The sequence below is a fragment of the Protopterus annectens genome, chromosome 5.part0 (assembly GCF_019279795.1).
Source record: "Protopterus annectens isolate FY-2018-M chromosome 5.part0, PAN1.0, whole genome shotgun sequence".
Taxonomy (NCBI): Eukaryota; Metazoa; Chordata; order Ceratodontiformes; family Protopteridae; genus Protopterus; species Protopterus annectens.
Window position 1 is genome coordinate 1,315,032,425 of NC_056735.1, and position 9,205 is coordinate 1,315,041,629.

A 9,205-nucleotide genomic window follows, 5' to 3' on the forward strand; every position below is an offset into this window, starting at 1 on the left:
CAAGCATACACAGACTAGCAGTGATAGAACTGTTCCTTCCACCACTGGGGTGAAGTTTGGCAATAAATTATAAAAAAAACTATCATTGCAGCAATTCTGATAAGAACATAAAGCACCCCATGGCTGCTGGGATGATGGCCCTCCTCAAACAGTGTACGTCTGATCAAAGGCAGGCTGGAAGGTCAGCTGATATTGGGTTAAAAATTACTCAAAAATCATGTTTTAGTTTGTAGGCATTAAAGAAGTAAATATTCTGAGTTTGGCATGAGACAAGTTAATAGTGGTAAAATGGATATGCAGTTTGAATGCAAGGAATGAATATATACTCACATCAAGAATTACATATCAAAGAAACTTCTTAAATGTTGTGCATAGCCAAAACACTGATGTTATTTATGACTATTGTCATATATTGAGGTAATTAGATCAAACTGAACATGCATTCACACACTTTTCTGTATTTTCTATCATCAGTCATTAATGAGTTTGCATTTGATTCAAAAATATCTTACTTATTACAAACATTTAAATAATATATAAAATTAGTTTTTTAAACTTATTCGTCAAAGAAAACAACACATTCAACAATAACATAATTTTAGGATCTACAGTACCTGAAATGACTACTGATAACTTTTATCAGGACATTATTCAGTTTCCTTCTACTGGTTATTTCCTGTCCATCCACTCCCAAATTCACTCTGATGCTTTTCAGTTTGGATTCACAGAGAGTGGACTCCACTTCCACTCTAGAACCTTTTTGCCTTCTGCAGTTATACAGGACTCACACAGAATGGACTTCCCTTTCACTCTTGCCTTTTATACTTCAGGTTTCTTTTAAAACAGTGCAGGCTATCTTCAACATCCATGCAGCGAGGACCCTTCTTTACATACCACTAAATAATAGCCTGCCTTACCTCTGCATTGCTCAGTTCTGTCTTTGTGTTTTTTCAGTGAAGGTTTAGCTACAGGCTCTTATCTGAGTATGCCTAATTCTAGTGAACTGGGACTTCCTATTAGCAACTTTAACACTTTCTCTTCAACTACATGACAATATGCTCAGTTTCTACAAGTTGATGAAAATTGCCAGTTCAATATCATATATAAATAAATTATAATATTATGCCAGTGATACGAGATTAAAGGAAAATACCAGTAACTGTCACCAATAGAAATGAACAGTAATAAAATTGAATGAAATGTGTAGGAGCCATTAAGAAAGTAATTAGAACCAAACAAAGGGGGGAATGGTATGGTTACTATTGTAAAGCAATACAAGATCTGTATTCCTAGTGATATAAAGATCCCCAAATAGAGTGATAAAAAGAGCACTCTCAGTTGCTCACAGTTAAAAAAATGGTCTGCATGATATCAATACCAAGATCTTTTTTGGGGAAGTCCTCAAACCTATGCTTACCAGCTGCGCCCCCAGTACCCAATGTCCATGCTGTGTCTACCAGATACTCTCCAACCCCCCCCCCCGGATTTTCACTGGGGCCAGTCATAGATCCTGAAGGTGTCATGGGGACTCAGTTCATCTATACTTTCATCGAGGGGGATTTTTTATGATCTACCCACTCCCTTTCCCCACCCTAGAAGTTCATTGATTTCATTCAACAGCAACTCCCCTCTTTGGACTACATATCCCCTTAGGGATTTTAAATTTTAGCAAGCCACTTGCTACATTTATAGCAAACAGCTTGCTACACCTTTTACCATACAAATGCTACAGTGCTGCTGAAGAGCAGCCTAGAATTTAATTTTTCTAACAGTATTCTCAAATGCTGGTACAGAAATGAATACTGGTACTAAAAATGTATTAACCAATGACTGGCATGCCCAAATTGTGTCCCCTAAAACTTTGTGCCCAGGGTGGCTGCCCCCTTTGCCCCTACCTTGCTACTGGATTTTAAGCTATGATGTAACCTAGAAATGAAGCTATAAACTGAAAAGTCAAGTTTAATTGTTTAAGAAACTAGTTACAGAAACTCCAGCACTGAAGTGCTCTGATGTGAATAAGTCAGTATCATTGTAAGTACAGGCCAATCAGAATGGTATAAGATCTTTAATCCTACAAGAGAATAGACAAACAATATATGGGACAAGAGCATTTAGAGAGGAATAAAATGAATAAGACCAAGTGCTACACATAGGTTCATAGTTTCGTAAGTAATTATTAGGTTAATGGCACAAGAGCCTTTACAAGCCAAGCCAATAATAACCAGGATATGACAATATTATATCTTAATTCCCAAGATATGGGATAATGTAGTATCAGGGTAGTAGGTCTTTGGGTGTTGGAGCCCTGAGTCATTTTATAGACTGCCTCTGTCCATAAGGGACATGGGTAGTACCCCAAGAGTGAATTTATGGTTCCTCATCCATTTATCCAAATTTTTTTAAGACAGTGAGGGATGTGCTTTTGAGGTAGCCTTTGGAATATGAATTTGTCACTCCAGAAAGTTCTGTTAGGGTCATAAGTAAGGTTGAAGACCATGGAATGGGTTACCCTTGTATAATTTTTCTTGTGAATATGTAACATTTTCATCAGGACTGGATTAGAGAATGCCTTGTAGGTCATGTATAAGTCACTTCTCAGTAAACAGTATGAGACAGCGTAAAGGGATAGGGCCTTTAGTCGGTCTGCACAAGATATGTGCCTTATGTTTTGTAACATATATACTGAGTGGAGTATATTTATGAGAAAAGAATGATGAGTTGTTAGAATTAGAATTACAGATTATTTGGTTAAATTTCACAGCTACCACAGCCAGAATAAAAAGTGAAAAATATCAGATGTACTGATGCTGATTAACAAATGCAGTTCTTGTGGGAAATAATGCTGAGAGAATGGCCTGTATAAAAGTTATCAGAAAGAAAAGAAACATTTTTATTTATAATTTCAGTAAGAAATACGAAATCTCCAAGGTTTACTATTCAAAACTGTCAAAAAAGAAGCTTTTAATCAACTATGAAGACAGATGCTTGAAAGCAGGCATGACTCACATTTGAGAAGAGTAAGGTACAATGAAACAACAAAAATATATAATGCATTGGCAAGGGATGCTAAATCAAACATGACAAGAAGTGCAGCATTGTGTCAGGTGCACAGCACATCATAACAACTCAAAGGAAGAGATGCCAGCAGTCCCACTTACAGGGCATCCATGGGGTACAGTGGGCAAAAAAATGTGTTGTAGTTCAAAGAAGCCATAGCTCATATGTCTACATTATTATTATTTCAATTACCCTAAAAATACATTGTAAGACAAAACAAGTGAGATTGTGATTAGTGTATTAATGTCTATAACTCTGAAAAAAGGAATACTTAATGTTGTCATATTTGACAGTGGTCTGCAACAGAAAGTCAGGAGCTCATACTCGAATGACTAGAAATTCAGACATACAGCATCCAGTCCAACTGGGATGAAAATCGACAAGTAGTGAGGTAGGATCTATCTAAACAGTAAAGAATCATTTGAGAAATAACAGCAACATTAACATGAGGATTGTCATTTTGCAATCTTTGAGTAGAGAAATACTCAGTTGTGGGACTAGGTCTCTCACTATCCCAAAAGTTAATGGGCAGACATTTGAAAAGGAAGCTACCTAAAATGACAAGGCAAAGGAAATACAAATGCCACATAAAATCTTTCAGAAAATGAAATAACACTGTCACCACATTATAGGCCCTAGTTAGTATGATTCACACTTCTGGTACTTGACAAACCCCTGAACATACAAGGTTCAGTTGTTGACTAGCAAAGTTGCAGTATATAGGATGTGGTACGTTTTTTTTTAATAAGAGCAGTACAAACTTTTTGTGTTCCTACCACCATGGCCTCTGCAGTGCTCAAGGTTCAATACCGAGTTTTTTAAACATCCAACTCATTTCAAACATACCTCCTACATAGTCATAGATTCACAGGCAAGAAACCTTATAAAGTTCTGCACAGCTTGGCCATTCAAAGCCACTTCCAATTACTTAGGTCTGCAATTTCATCTGCCTGAAAAGAATAAAATGATCTAAGAAGATGATTCTTGATAGCCTTTATTGTTTGAAGTTAAATGCAATGTTTAATGTAGTCTAGCAGCTGATTTGGGGCAGTTTTGTAAATATATTTACTTTTTTGGCATGTTTTCATGGCATACCTCTCAACTCTCGAGATTTTCACAAAATATCCAGATTTTTACCTCATATTTTTGGTCTGTTCCTCACAAAATCTGTAGTTTTCTGGCAAATCATTGAGGTTTGAAGTCACTAGATAATAACAGATATTTGAGTTTCAAACTTCATACCCTTAAGAAAATTCATGCTAATACAAAATCTATGCATAAGGGCATGTTTCGCAAAGCCCTTCTTGAGAAGAAGGTACAGTCTAGGTTGGGAACTTGCAAGGTGTAATGGTCACAAGATGAAATAGCCTCAAATTTTCAATGAGTTCTATGATTACACAGTAGAAAAAGTGTAATATAAACATTCAGTGTATTGACATTTTAAAGTGCTTAACAGGATTGCGTATGACCAAAAGAAGTGTCCTACTTGTGATTTAATAAAGATGTTTATACAAAAGAGAGTGAGAGAGAAGTTTTACATAAGTAGATATATAAAGAATTCACATTCTTAGGAAATCATACCATAGTAAGTACTGTATATGCTATGGCAAGTATAACTATCTATAAGGAAACACATTACCTATATACATGTTTACAAGTCAATATTATCTTATTGAATCAATCAATCAATCAATCATAAAAGTTAGAATAGACTAAGCTAATAAGCAGGAGAGACTGCTTGTAGATGCTCATAGTGTGGTTTATATCTTAAAAAAGCAGCCACACATATTTTATTTTACCAGGTGCTGTTTTAGTTGCTTTTTATATTTGCTTTCATTTATATCCCCAAGTTTACATTTTTAAGATGTATAGAGAGGGAGGCAGACATGCATGATAACATGCATGGTAAGCTTTACAGAATACACCGTAAATCAGAAAAATAAAAAAACGCTGCACCAGTAAGCTCAGAAGACCTTTAATAATAGAGTTTAACACTTTCTTTCATACAGCCACAGAACTTCACCAGAAAACAGACTCTAAACAACTCCTTCCCCTTTTAAAACGTCAAAAATGGCACCAAAAAAAAAACTAAACAAGTCCTTAAAGGGATATAGGCTCATAGGATCATAGGATCATAGGAGGTTACTAGGCTAATGGCCCTGGGGCCCTTACAAGCCTAGCCAAGAATTTATCCCCAAAAGAAACCTCAGTCAGCACCTGTCACCACTGTCAATAAGGGACACAGGTGGAACCCCTGGGACAAATGTATGGTCTCCCATCCACATATCAAGGTTGCACTTGAAGAGGGTCAGCAAGGTACTCTGTTTGATATGTATGGGAAGTCTGTTCCAGAGATGGGGCAGCCTCTGGGAGACAAATCTATCTCTCAAGCAGGTTTTGTTGATGTCATATATATATGATGTCATATATTAGATTCAGGTCTTTTGAGCGGGTAGCGCATGAGGAGTTCGACTTACGGATATGGAGCCTCTCTAGTAACCATTAAAATAGTGAAAAACATATATATTAAACAGTTAGTAAAGGTTGTTGCTAGTATTATAAATATTAAAACAAAAAATACATATTTACATAAAATATTCATGACTGAAAAAAATACATGTATGCCATGAATTAACCATTAAAATACATAAACATGAAACATGGTCCATTGTTACTAAAAACAGACAAAAATCTTTAACAGACTTAGGATAGAAACCCAGATTTAATTCTCAAAATGGGTTTAATAGAGGTTAAATCATTATATTGTAAACCTTAGCAGAAGTCAGCTATGACACTCCCATCAGTAGGAAGTATCAGAATGGAAATGAAGCCACTATTCATTGATGGTGATTAAATGATTACATCACAATATGAAGCATCAAAACGGAACTGGTGATACTAACAATTCACCATTATTGATTACATCACAAGCATAAGAATTACAGATCATGAGAAAGTCATTGTCATATACAATTGCAAATCACACATCTTTACAGTTTCCACTGAAACTCTTCATAGATTAGAAGAAAGGCTAGAAGTTATGAGCTTTTTTGGCCAGACGAGAATAATTTTCAAGATGATTAAGTCAAATGGGATAGCCTGCATGCACGCATCTTTTTTCCAACACCAGGACAGACATAATTTGCAAAGAATTTCTTTAGATAGTCAAACTGTGATTAGAAGTGTGCCAAAACTGATATTCAGTGACATTCAGAGTGGGAGTACCTTAAGAAATTTGATGGTAAATTACCTGCTTTTGTAATCACAACTGAAAATCAAAATCAAACAGTAGGCTTTGCTATTTCAACTGCTACAAAGGCACAGGTGGCAAAAATATGCATTTCCTAAAATTCATTATCAAGTGTTTAGAGTACTGTGGGAAGAAATGGTCACTATTTCATACACATGGAGATAACAGTACATCAGACTGTGCTACCAGAAAAGGAAATTTTAAATGTTTAGTTGTTGTCCAGACAGATGCTTGTGGCAAGCCCTCATACCGCTTAACCTCTTAATTATGGACAAAGCCAAAATCAGTTGGTGAGCAAAGACCCATAAATAGGGACAATTTTTAAATATTTATCTTATAAACTCAGAAAGTTGAATATAAGTTTTCATAGCTAGACCAGTGTAATTTTCTGGACAATTGGGTGAAACAAAATGTCCTGTATTGCTTAGCATTTATCTTGCTTCCAGCACTCAGACAGACATAAACTATGAAATAATGAAGCTAGTGTATCCCACTGATTTATCTGCATGGGGAGTCTATTCCAGAGGCAAGGGAGACCTTGAGTTAATAATCTGTCTCTCTACCTTGTTTTCTTGCTCTGCTGAAGCAGGTTTAGACCTCTCATTCTGATATTTGTGTAACTCTTTGCTTTATGATTGTATAAGAGGTCCTGGACTACTGCATCACTGATTGCACAGAAAGCAATGTACATCACAGGTCTCCTCTAAGGAGCTATAAGACACAGTAAAGAACAGGAGTACTTCTAGTCTTTTCTAATAGCTTGGGGATTTTAAGCCTATGACGATCTTTGTTAGGAACCTCTGGGGTCTTTCCAATTGTTTGATTTGTCTAGAGAGGTCCATCCCAAAGGTGACATTGTTTTCTATAACTGGTCTGATCAGTGCTGAAAACTAAGGGACAATAACCTGTTAGATCTTGATTATATTCCCTTCATAATCATCTGAGCCAAGTAGAAGGAGTTCCTGACAATTGCGGTTACATGGTGTTCAGAGAAAAGGGAATTATCAACCCAGATTCTTATGTCTCAAACTTCATTTTGAAGTCATTGTAAATGCTATATGCTGGGGTATGATTTGTCTGTCAAATGCAGAAAAGTTTCATTTTGTACATTTTATTTTAGCCCATTTTCAATACACCAGCTAAAGTGTAAACCCATGCTGGAGGGCTTCTGTATCAGAGGGATATTTGACAATGGCACTCTGTTTTCAGTTATGTGCAGACTTGGTTATCCATAGGTCTTGGTTTTCAGGGTGTAGGTCATAGAAGTAAATACAGAACAAAAGTTGTCTCAGCACTGAATCCTGCAGGACATCACTGGTCACCAACATGTTCTCTGATGCTGACCCTGCCACTTGTACCATGTGGGTTCTAGCTTTTAGACAATTTATCCATCTTACCAGGGATCTGTTTTAACCCATTTATTTTATTAATCATGCTAGAATGGCAAACACAGCTAAATGCCTTGGCAACATCAAGGTAAGGTGTATGCAAAATGTGACTAGTGTTAACAACTTGTGTTACCTTTTCAATGAAGTCAACCAAGTTTATTAGACATACTCTGTCTTTTACAAAACTAAATTGCTGTGGTTCTAACCTGATGGCATTTTTAAAGTTAATGCTTATCCTATGAATTATAATGTGTTTCATGACCTTACAAATGAGACTCATCAGGCTGCTGAGCCTATATTTCCTGTGGTCAGCAGTAGGGCCACCCTTATGGAGTAGCATTTCCAGTGCTGTATGTCATACTTCCAGGACTGAACCTGTAACCAGGCTGTTATAAGTGAATTTTAAGACTTCATCATAGAATTTGAGGAGATCTGTGCAGATGAAGTCTTTGAATTCTCTTCTTTTATATTGGTTTCAGGGTTTCGATAATTTGAAGGAAAAGGTTACTACTTTATGGTCCAACTTAATCAGAGAGGGAGTTACAAGGGAAGATGTGCATGATGATGATGATGATACATTTGTAAGTACAAGGTCAAGAATATTTTGTCCTCGAGACTTACAAGATGGCTGCACATTGAGTAATGCCTTAATTCCAGCTCTCCCAGTGTGAAAACAGAAACTCAGCAGAGAAGACCAGTAGACTGTGTTTATGGGTAAATGTCAGTAACTGGCTAGTAAATATAGTGCCTAGATGCCAGGAAGAAAAATACAGAGAACCTGGAAAAAATCACCTACAAAACACGAGGAAGAAATACTGACTGGGGAAAGTTCTGCAGCTGTTCATCAAAAAGCAATGCAATTTCCAGACATGAATTCCAATAACCTACAGGAAGATATAAGACAACTTCACACAAACCTGGTTAAAATAAACAAAACACTGATGGAGTATATCAACACAAACAACAAAAGGTTGGAAAAAATGGAGGAAGCTTTAAATAGATATTGAGGTGAGGGGATAAAGATACAAAACTCAGAAGTTGAATGAAGAAAAGGCTGGCTGAATATGAGACTGCTCAGGTAGAGATGCTTCAAAAAATAATAGAATTAGAGGACAGAGCACATAGGGAAGACTTGAGATTTTCAGCTATACCAGAGTAGCTGGAAGGAACAGATTGCATTAATTTTATGAAAGCCAAATAAGAAACTGGACTGGTATTCCACAGCAGGAGTTGCTAGCTGAAAGGGCATATCATGTATATGCTCCAATGCTCCAAACCTGGCTATGAGAAAGCAACCTAGACCTTTAATAGTAAAGATGCAATCCTACCAGCCGAAGGAGTTGATTCTGACAAAACTGTGGCTGAAGGACAAAGTACTAAAAGTGGGAGATAGCAGAGTATTTGTGGAGAATGATTACTCATTGTACACCAGGCAGAAGAAGTAGAAATGTATTCCGCTATTTGGGAAATGTCAAGGTGCAGGTGTGAGATTCAAACTGTTGTATCCAGC